The sequence below is a fragment of the Staurois parvus genome, unplaced genomic scaffold (assembly GCF_062004578.1).
Source record: "Staurois parvus isolate SC_StPar_1 unplaced genomic scaffold, SC_StPar_1.0 ptg000347l, whole genome shotgun sequence".
NCBI lineage: Eukaryota > Metazoa > Chordata > Amphibia > Anura > Ranidae > Staurois > Staurois parvus.
The window spans coordinates 7,370,444-7,382,767 of NW_028318143.1; positions in this window are offsets into that span (position 1 = coordinate 7,370,444).

The following is a 12,324-nucleotide window of genomic DNA, read 5'->3' on the forward strand; positions in this document are numbered from 1 at the left end:
AAGTAGAACATGCTACATTTTTCTGCACAGAACTGTACTGGAAAATAGCAAACTGCATCAAATCTGCACGGGAACAGAGTGTGGTGTGAACTGTAAGCAAAAACATCCAAAATACATCTGGAGTGTTTTTTTTGTGGTGTGAACTGGCTTTTTTCTGCATTTCTTCAGTAACTTCCTGGTTTCCTACCTAGGCAAATGATGTCATACATCTCAGGAGTCTTCAGGAGGGGAGGGAGGGTTCTTAGCTCTGCCTGAACTAAGGACAGATGAATTCCAGGAAATAAGTGCTACATGAATCACCTACGTTTACTGCATGTAAATGCCAGAAATATTGTGTTTTTCAAAATGATTTTTCAGAAAAATAAAGCATTGAGACACGGGCAGCACAGTGGCTAAATGGTTAACAATTCCACCTGCCAGTACTAGGCTCATTAGTTCAAATCCAACCACGGTGCTACCTGCCTGGAGTTTGCATGTTCTCCCTGTGCCTGCGTGGGTTTCCTTTGGGTACTCTGGTTGGATCCTGTCTAAATTGTCCCTAGTATGTGTATGTATGAATGTAAGTTAGGGACCTTAGATTGTACATCCCTTCAGGGTTAGGGACTGATGTGAATTTACAATATATATGTAAAGTGCTGTGTAAATTGGCGGCACTAGATAAGTACCTGAAATAAATAAATGAATGGATGGGGGAGTTTGCTTTGAATATTAACAATGAATTAAATAGCATTTTTAGTTTGTGATGCTCAGATGCAGTGCAGTTCAACTTTAAATAAAGAAAAAAAAAAAAAAAGGCAATGATTGTAATGAATTGTTATCTCTCACCAATATGATAACAAACTACACCTGTTTCAGTAAACTGAAATCTGACTGGTCTGCTTGTATTATTTATTAGATAGTTCTCTTTGCTCCTTTTTGTAAATCGGTCCAGTTGCTTGAAGGTATTGAGGTGTTGAAGCCCTGGATTCCACACTTAGTGAAACTTCTGACTACATCAAATGATTGTTTTACTGTGACAGCTCTCTACTGAATGGTAGATTTCCAATGGGGTTTATTTATTTATTACAGGTACTTATATAGCGCCATCAATTTATTCAGCGCTTTACATATATATTGTACATTCACATCAGTCCCTGCCCTCATGGAGCATACAATTTAAGGTCCCTAACTCACAGTCCTACATATACATACTAGGGCTAACTAGAGAGAAGCCAATTAACCTACCAGTATGTCTTTGGAGTGTAGGAGGAAACTGGAGTACCCGGAAGAAACCCACGCAGGCACTGCCATGGTTGGAATTAAAATCAACAACCCTAGGCTGCTAGGTGGAAGTGCTAACCACTTAGCCACTGTGCTGCCCTTTGCCAGGAGAATCAGTTTGTATGGAGTGAAAGTGCTAAATCATAGAGATTGGTATAGGTCTAATTTCTTTTTTTCTATCAAAAGTTGACAGCCAACAAATTCAGGGGTCATACACAAATTCCCTTCACTCATGGTTGGATTTACTATGCTAGTGCAGTCAGAGCAGGTGTGTGTGTGTATGTATATATATATATATTCACTAAATTGACAAAAGTATTGGGCTGCCTACCTTTACACGCACATGGACTTTAATGGCATTCCAGTCTCAGTCCGTAGGGTTCAATATTGAGTTGGCCCGCCCTTTGCAGCTATAACAGCTTCACCTCTTCTGGGAAGGCCGTCCACAAGGTTTTAGGAGGGTGTCTAAGGGAAGGTTTGACCATTCTTCCAGAAGCGTATTTTGTGAGGTCAGGGCACTGATGTCAGACGAGAAGGCCTGGCTCGCAGTCTCCACTCTAATTCATCCCAAAGGTGTTCTATCGGGTTGAGGTCAGGTCAAGTGCCTCCACCCCAAACTCGCTCATCCATGTCTTTATGGACCTTGCTTTGTGCACTGGTGCGTAGTCATGTTTGAATAGGAAGGTACCATCCTGTTCCCACAAAGTTGAGAGCATGAAATTGTCCAAAATGTCTTGGTATGTTGATGCCTTAAAGGTTCCCTTCACTGGAACTGAGGGGCAAAGCCCAGCCCCTGAAAGACAACCCCACACCATGATCCCCCTCCATCAAACTTTACCCTTGGCAAAATGCAGTCAGGCAAGTACCGTTCTCCTGGCAACTGCCAAACCCAGAGACGTCCATTGGATTTCCAACAGAGAAGCGTGATTCATCACTCCAGAGAACACGTCTCCACTGCTCTAGAGTCCAGTGGCGGCGTGCTTTACACCACTGCATCCGATACTTTGCATTGGACTTGGTGATGTAAGGCTTGGATGCAGCTGCTCAGCCATGGAAACCCATTCCTTGAAGCTCTCTACACACTGTTGTTGTGCTAATCTGAAGGCCACATGAAGTTTGGAGGTCTTTAGCTATTGACTCTGCAGACAGTTGGCGACTTCTGTGCACTGTGCACTTTGGCATGCGCTGACCCTGCTTTGTCATTTTACGTGGCCTACCATTTCGTGGCTGAGTTGCTGTTGTTCCCAGTTGTTTCTACTTTGTTATAATACCACTAACAGTTGACCGTGGAATATTTAGGAGCAAGGAAATGTCACGGATGTACTTATTGCACAGATGGACAACCTATCACAGGACCACGCTTGAATTCACTGAGCTCCTGAGAGCAACCCATTCTTTCACAAATGTTTGTAGAAGCAGTCTGCATGCCTAGGTGCTTGATTTTATACACCTGTGACCATGGAGGTGATTGGAACACTTGAATCCAATGATTTGGAGGGCTGGCCAAATACTTTTGGCAATATAGTGTATATATATATATATATATATATATATATATATGTAACCCATGGAAATGTTATTACTTGCAATACACTAAAGTGGACATTAGATGGTGGTGGCTTGCTATTCAGGGTTGCTCACATTGACAGAACAGCCCTCTGGAACTTGTATTTCTGAACAGCAGGACTTAGCTGATATGCAGAGTGCCTGGGACTACATTTCCCAGGAGAGGTAGCATGTGGGCAGGGGCATTTAAATATCAAAGTGCGGGAGATTGGCCAGAAGAGTGCGAAGGGAGATTGAAGGAGAAGGAGGTGTTCTGACAGCTAGGTCGCAGAGCCTGGATTGGAGAGAAAGAGAGAGCAGAGAGAACTCCCTGATCATCCGGCTTGCCACACTACCAAGCAGGCCACTCTGACAGCAGGAGACAGAGTGGGACGCCAAGTCTGAAACAGAGGACCTGTGGACTGTCTCTATCCATCGGGAAAGATGGACCACGGCAATCTGGTGCACTACATTGATCGGGTGAGAGAGACCCAGGCATCCACTAATAGAGTGAACATTGATAGTTCGTAACCTGAGTTATCTGCTTGCACATAGTTGTGAATATTTAATACAGTTGCCCCAGTTGTGGCCTAGTTATACCGGCACCATTGCTGGAATACACATGCAGTACAGTTATTATCCAGTGAAAATGTGCAAGATTATTGTTATGGCGCCACTGTGATAAATACATTTATAACTTTGGTGTTAGAAGTGAACACAGGATGTTCCTACCAAGCTTGTCACACATTGTAATGACCAATTCACACCTCAGACCTCTCCCACCCTTGGAAACAAAAGATATGTTAATGCCCAGTCACACCTCAAATTCCTCATGATGACCCCCTGCCAGGTGGCCTTAATGATTCACTCCACCAGACACCTTTCCCACCCTTGGAAATAAAAGAAATGTTAATGAGCAATTCACACCTAATTATCTCAACACATACTGCTGTCTCTGCTTCTACTCTCTGTATTTCTCTGAAACAGTCTGAAATAGTTAATAATTTACCACTTTTCAGTGCATTCTGGGCATTTGGGAGGTTCTCCTGTGCTTATCTTTAAAAAATACTTCTAAACGGAAACGCACATAAACGCGGTATGCAAACGCGGCTAAACAGACATTTTTTAACCTACGTTTTCCAGCAGTCAGTTTCCATCTTTCAGAAGTGTCCCGTGTACATGGGGCCTTAGAATGGCTTAACTTTTGGTTTATTTGAGTGGCACGCATTCTACTAAAAGTAAAGAGAGCCGGCACTGGAGCATTTGTACATGGTGTGGTTTGCTGGATAACTATTAGTATCCCCCCGATGATACAATGCCTGTGGTCTATGGATGAAAAGGAAGATACCATAAGACACCCAGGGGCTGATTCTTGGATATATCTGTTCAGACAAATGCTCTTTGACCACCGTAACTGGGGTCATAAATGACTGGTGAATTAGTAATTCACTTACATTTTATGAGCACACAGCGAAGATTTAAAAATTAATTTTTTGGCACCTTAAAATTGTGAGAAAGAGACTATCATCTTTATTGGACATTGAGTGTATCACATGTTCACATACCTTAAGAGATGGTGTATGTTTAATGGCGTGTGTGTGTTTTTCACGGTTTGCTGTTAGAAACACACATATGCCATATGCACTTCTTTATATTTGTGTTTGATTCGTTTTTGTTAGAATTTAGATCACATATAATGTGGTTTATTACAGCGCCTTTCTATCTATTTACTTTTAAGACAGTTATTATCCAAGCTGACCACAAGACATACAGTTATAGATACAGCAGTGCAAACCAAATCAACAGACCCCCTCTCTTTCTGCAGAGCAGGATCCCTACTACTGTTAATCTTTTGCCTTTGACATCCAGAGGGAGTTATCTTTGTCCATATACATTCATGCCAATTGTTGCTATTTATCTTTGTTGTGACTACCTTGAGGAACTATCATCCACCCTTGGATGCAACTTCACACCAATTGGGCCCCAACAGGGTGATAATCAACTATACTGTATAATATACTTTCCTCTGTAGATCAGAGTATCATCTTTCAAAGAAAAGGGCAGGAATGTAAAGTACGCTTCTTGCCATTTATGGATCGATGTACTCCATCCTGTTGACAAGACTTTACAGTTGAGACACCTACCTAATATATTAAATACCATACACCCACCTATTAATATTATTTAAAAATATACAAAAAGCTGGACATTTGTACAGGTTGAGACTGCCAGTTAAAATTTCTCCACAGTCAGACCATATTAAAGGGAATGTAAACCCTAACATTGAACTTCTCTTTTGTGCTCCATTTCAGCCTTCTAAATATACCATTGAAAGAGTTTTGTTAAATCTGTCCACTAATGCAAAAACACCAAAATTAGTGATGTGATCAAATCAAAAAAAGTTTGTGACTTCTGTGCCTTCCGCACTGCACCTCCACCATAATGTACTCACTAGAAGTAAGTAGCAAGCAAGCCCAGAGCGGAATGACACTAAAAGGTGTTTTTGCTTGTTCCTCCTGCCGGTGACCCGATTGAAGGTGGGATCTCTCCAGAAGCCAGTGATACACCAAATTAACAATCAAAAGTAGAGTAGCCAAGTCTCCAACTCCAGCCCATGGTGAACCAAGGAAAGGGATTCCTTCTAGAGGGCAAGCTCATAGACTGAGCTCGGAGACAGCATCACATAGTGTAGTATGTTTTATTAAAAAGATAGTAACCACGTGGAGCATAAAATATTCAATGGATAAAAAGCACTTACAGATATGGCCGCCGGACCATCACGTGGACACGGCGGCGTGACGTCAGCACATAGGCTAATAACTTCCTGTGCTCCCTGTCTGTGCCCAAGGAGGAGTTATGGTGACAAGGAGAAGAAGAATAGAGGGCTGTATTGCTGGTAATACATCAGAAATGAAGTAGGCAGGGCTGATACCACATGCTTAGGAAATGCAGAACTGTGTTATGTCAAAGAGGAAGATAGAAGGATATGATATTTCCTGGCACATGAACACATGTTTTTCCATGCTTGCAGTGTGGGTGTGGTGTCTCAAAACCATGCTTGACAGGCTCCATGCACAGATGTGTCACAGATCTCAGGAGCTGTCCCTGCTACATTGGCAGCAGGATCCATTATCAGCCACTGGGTTTTTTATTATATAAATGAACAAAGACTGAACATTTTGGGGAAAAAACTATATTTTTTACTTTCTGCTATAAAACATATCCAATAAAAGATTTAAAAAAATCAAATTTCTTCGTAAATGTAGGACAAAATGCATTCTGCTACATGTCTTTGGTAAAACATCCCAGTAAGCATATATTAATTGGTTTGCGTGAAAGTTATATTGTCTACAAGCAATGGTATATACAGTATACTGGAAATTTTTAAATATACTAATAATGGCAGCGATCAGAGACTTATAGTGGGACTGGGACAGTGCGGCAGGCAATCTGACACTAACGGACGCTGGGCGAGAACAGATTAAATGACACTGAAATATCCAGTGACACTAAGGGGTTTATTTACTAAAGCTGGAGAGTCCAAAATCAGACTCCCTTGTGCATAGAAACCAATCAGCTTCCAGGTTTCATTGCCAAAGCTTCATTGAACAAGCTGAGGTTAGAAGCTGATTGGTTTCTATGCAGAAGGGAGTCTGATTTTGGACTCTCCAGCTTTAGTAAATAAACCCCTAAGTGCTAATGCTGTACACTGTCACTGTAATAATGACACTGGCTGGGAAGGGGTTAACATCTAGGGGCAATCAAAGGGTTAACTGTGTGCCTAACAAGTGTAATAGGTGTACCGTATGCTGGTTTTACTAATAAATGTGACTGAAAAAAACAGTCACATCACTGCACTCCAAGAGAGCCCTGTATTGTTTACCAACACAGGGCTCTCTTCTGTCATTCAGCCAGTCAGCTGGTCCCAGCCATAAATCATTGGTAGGAGCACACTGGTCAGCTTGTGCTGTAACGAAGGATGGCACAGCCGGGGCGGCAGGCATGCACGCGCGCCCTCTACCTGGAAATGCTGGATCACGCATACATGTACATGATCCAGCGCAGCTGGGCTGCCTGTCCTACAGTGAGTGGTCCTGAAGCGGTCATAGTGTTGTTCAGTAGGAACTTTTATTTTCTAGCTTTGGATAGAATAGGGAAATGATGGAGTCCCATTCCAGTTTGCTGTCTGCCTTATTACAAGGGAGATTTAACCTCTATTTGTCATGGTGACCTATGAGTTGTCACCAAAACAGGGATGGAGAGGAAATCTTCCAAAGGAGACATTTGTTCCAGTGGCAACTGTATAAGAGAAGATATATCTTAATATACTGTATTTCTTCTCACTTCATGTTGTATCTCGACATAAAAAAATATCCCAAGCTTTGAACATCTCACACAGCACTGTTCAATCCATCATATGAAAATGGAAAGAGTATGGCACAACTGCAAACCTAACAAGACATGGTTGTCCACCTAAACTGACAGGTCAGGCAAGGAGAGCATTAATCAGAGAAGCAGCCAAGAGACCCATGGTAACCCTGGAGGAGCTGCAGAGATCTACAGCTCAGGTGGGAGAATCTGTCCACAGGACAACTATTAGTCATGTACTGCACAAATCTGTCCTTTATGGAAGAGTGGCAAGAAGAAAGCCATTGTTGAAAGAAATCCATAAGAAGTTCTGTTTGCAGTTTGCAAGAACCCATGTCGGGGACACACTGCAAACATGTGGAAGAAGGGGCTCTGGTCAGAGGAGACCAAAACTGAACATTTTGGCCTAAAAGCAAAACGGTATGTGTTGTGGAAAACTAACACTGCACATCACCCCAAACACACCATCCCCACAAACATGGTGGTGGCAGCATCATATTGTGGGGATGCTTTTCTTCCGCAGGGACAGGGAAGCTGGTCAGACTTGATGGGAAGACGGATGGAGCCAAATACACGGCAATCTTAGAAGAAAACCTGTTAGAGTCTGCAAAAGACTTGAGACTGGGGCGGAGGTTCACCTTCCAGCAAGACAACGACCCGAAACATACAGCCAGAGCTACAATGGAATGGTTTAGATCAAAGCATATTCATTTGTTAGAATGGCCCAGTAAAAGTCCAGACCTAAATCCAACTAAAAATTGCTGATCACAGATGCTCTCCATCCAATCTGTCAGAGCCTGAGCTATTTTGCAAAGAAGAATGGGCAAAAATTTCACTCTCTAGATGTGCAAAGCTGGGAGAGACATCCCCAAAAAGACTTGTGGCTGTAATTGCAGCAAAAGCTGGTATTCCAAAGTATTGACTCGGTGCTGAATAAAAATGCACGCCACACTTTTCAAATATTTATTTGTAAAAAATGTTGAAAACCATTCATCATTTTCCTTCCAATTCACAATTATGTTGCGTTGGACTATTACATAAAATCCCCAAAAAATACATTTATGTGTTTGGTTGTAACATGGCAAAATGTGAAAAATTTCAAGGGATAGGAAGACTTTTTCAAGGCACTGTATATAGTTCTTCAGATTGCTATAGTTGGGTTAAATGAGTTTAGCCTGTTTTTTTTTAACTGGCATCATAGAGCTACTTCATAATCTAGGAAACTCTAATGAACTCTCTCACAGTGACTGGGCTTTAGGGAGGTTCCACCGGTGAACCTGTTCAAATCCTTTCATAACCTAGAAGTCATTCAAGTTTTTCTAGATGTGTTAGACATAAAAGGAAGACAGAAAACTCCAATGAACTCTCACACTGTGACTTGGCTTTAGGGAGGTGTTAGACGTAGAAGGAAGGTAGAAAACACAAATGAACTCTCACACTGTGACTGGCTGGAGGAAGGTGTTAGACGTGGAAGGAAGGTATAAAAAAAAACACCAATGAACTCTCACACTGTGACTGGCTTTAGGAAGGTATTAGACATAGAAGGAAGGTAGAAAACACCAATGAACTCTCACACTGTGACTGGCTGGAGGAAGGTGTTAGACGTAGAAGGAAGGTCTAAAACACCAATGAACTCTCACACTGTGACTTTGCTTTAGGAAGGTGTTAGAGGTAGAAGGAAGGTAGAAAACACTAATGAACTCTCACACTGTGACTGGCTTTAGGAAGGTATTAGACATAGAAGGAAGGTAGAAAACACCAATGAACTCTCACACTGTGACTGGCTGGAGGAAGGTGTTAGACGTAGAAGGAAGGTCTAAAACACCAATGAACTCTCACACTGTGACTGGGCTTTAGGAAGCTGTTAGATGTAGAAGGAAGGTAGAAAACACTAATGAACTCACACTGTGACTTGGCTTTAGGAAGGTGTTAGACGTAGAAGGAAGGTTGAAAACACCAATGAACCCTCACACTGTGACTTGGCTTTAGGAAGGTGTTAGACGTAGAAGGAAGGTAGAAAACACCAATGAACTCTCACACTGTGACTGGGCTTTAGGAAGGTCTTAGATGTAGAAGGAAGGTAGAAAACACCAATGAACTCTCACATTGTGACTGAGCTTTAGGAAGGTGTTAGACGCAGAAGGAAGGTAGAAAACACCAATGAACTCTCACACTGTGACTGGGCTTTAGGAAGGTGTTAGAGGTAGAAGGAAGGTAGAAAACTCCAATGAACTCTCACACTGTGACTGGGCTTTAGGAAGGTGTTAGAGGTAGAAGGAAGGTAGAAAACTCCAATGAACTCTTACATTGTGACTGGGCTTTATAATGACACTAAACGATATCCTTATTCTCCAAAATGAATCCATACACATCTACTACGTAATGGCCCTGTAATCTATTTTTCATTACATTTTTCTTACTGTTTTTTTCTGCCTCCTTGTTATATCCTCCATGATCTCCCGAACCTCTCCTTTTCCCTAAAGTCTTTGGAGTGCGGTTCAAGGATTTTTTTTTTATGATAAAAGAGTATTGTGGAAAACATATACCACTGCCATATGTATCAAGACATGTCAGACTTATAATGTTACTAAATAGTCCACTGTAAATATATCTTTTTTAAAATCCAGTTTATTATATGGTAAGATTAGAGAACACCCGCATTTTCTGAGATCAATAGCACTTAGTACACTTCAGCAGCATAAAAGTGTATCTAGCAATTATTCGAAATGGATGACAACTTCGGCATGAGGTAATTTATGTTTAGATTTTATTTATTACATGTAGGTTTACTATGAATCAGATGACAGACTCTCCCTGGGCCAATGGTTATCCAAACTGCAAATGGCTGTAATTATTTCCTGTTGTTACTGTCCATCTGTTTGTACTTGTAATAAGCTATCATGTTGTATATAATGTAGACCACGTGTCACATCTTTTTTAAATTTTAGCAGGGCTAGAACCTCTGTCATGTGTTATTTTATATGTCACCCTCAAGGAACTGTCTTCATATTTCTTCATTGAAAGTTCCATTCTCAGTCTCAGTGAAAGTGGTTGCCAGCATGTAGATAGGTTGTAATGCTGGTTTAGTAAGTTAGTGGCTGTCCCAGGCTAGGGGGAAAGGGTTAGGTTATGTGTGCTTAGTTCCTGGGCTTTTGGTTCTCAGCCAGCCCACCTGTGATATAAAAAGGAGGAAGGCAGAGGTGCCAGGATGATTTTCCCGCTCTTGGCTCAACTTGTGAGAGGGACTGCTGTGCTTTGCAGTCCACAGGTTCAGGAGGACATCCAAGCTATGGAGACTACCAGCATGGCCTACCACCTCATACAGGTATGCCTGAGCAGCCACACAACTGTAGTTAGGATTAAGGATTGGACTTGTTCTAATTGGACTGTAATGCTGAAGTTTCTCCAGTAAAGCTACATTAACTGTCCCGAGCCTGGTCTGAAGTTCTTCAAAGGAGTGCACAATGGTTCTGGAGTATTTCAAGAGCCAGGGTCTGTAAAGCACATATGTGGTATGAAGTCACACTACACAAAAAAGGTTAACTCAGCAAGTCAATGAAGAATAATGCTGTTGCTAATAGTAACCAAGCACAGTTCAAGACACAAAGCAGCCAGTTGTAGGCATGGTATCTGGTAAGTCCTTCATTACCGAGGGGGTCTCTGTTTGGATCCCTCTCAAATGGTCCATCTCCCATAGCAACTGGAGATTGTAACCTGCGTTATGGAGATCCATGACCTGGTTGCAAGGTATGGGAAGTGAAGGCATTAACACTAAGCATGCATGAAGTCAACACTATGTGCTCGGCGGGACCCCATTCTGTTACTGGGAGAGAGGAAACAGAGGTACGCTGGACTGGTGGAGTGGGGGCAGACTCAGCCTGTCCCTCCTAATGCAACAACTACTAGGCACAGAGTGTATGACATAGGATGCCACGTTTTCAGAGGAACTCTGTATTTGACAGTGTAAGCTCATCTCTAAGTCAGGGAAGTGCCTTAAAGTTAGATTTTTCACTTGACTGCAGTCTCCGCCTGGTCCTGAGCATTGATGAACACGCTCTGCAGAAAAAGGTACTGCCGTGTGCAGGGTGAAGATGACTCCTCCTCCAGCATGTGAAGGGACGTATATTAAAGGCAGGCCATGTCCAGCTACCACTGCACATATGGTACTATTAACCCATTCATTCCAATGACGGGGTCCATACCCCAGCCATAATAATTCATAGGTCTGAGTAATAGTTGCTGCTTGTGACCATAATTTTTTACTTCACAGTACAGGTTGTGCCAGACAAGGCGACACTGAAAAGTTCCCAGGAGTGGGGCTGGAGTTAAAGTCAAATTGTAGTCAAACACTAACTATTCTTGAACTTACTCCCACCTTTCTCCTGGTGTCAGGAAAACTTGACAGAAGTGATTCATGCTGATAGCAGAGAAATGGGGCAGCAGATAGAAATTACACTTTGGATTGACACTATAGCGGGATATACACACTATAGAGGGATATACTTTGTACATATTTCATGTCAGAGGTTTATAACCACTTTAGGTATATGGCACATGGCTACCCTTTCAGAGGATAGGGTGAGAACTTAAAGCCTAACTCTACTTTTTGTGTAGTTCTCACCCCCGCCCTACTCCCTGCTCTCCCAAAAAAGCCCCCTTTGTGTATTTTCAATAAAAATCAGTACATATTTACCATAAAATGTTCCTCCTCTTCTCAGGTCCCTGGCCACTGCTCCTGGTCCCTCCCTCCTACCGAGTTCCCCCGTAGCAAGCCACTTGCTAGGGGGACACTCATTCATGCTTGCCCCCGAGCTGGCTCAGTGTCCATTAGACACAGAGAGCATGGCTTGGTCCTGCCCCACTTCTCTGTCCTCATTGGATGTGATGGCCAATGGCTCCCGCTGCTGTGTCTGAGCCAATGAGGAGAGAAAGGGCCTCTGCTCTCGTGCACATTGCTGGATCAAGATCAAGATCAGGTAAGTAGAAGGTCTGGGAGGAAGCTGCTTGCAGAAGGTTTTTTTTGCCATAATGCCTAGAATCCATTAAGGTAAAAAAAAACTTTCTGCCTTTGGAACCACTTTAAATCCTGCAGCCCTCTGGCCATTCTGCTGATGTCACAGGTTCTTTATCTTCTTCCTCAGTGGCAATGAT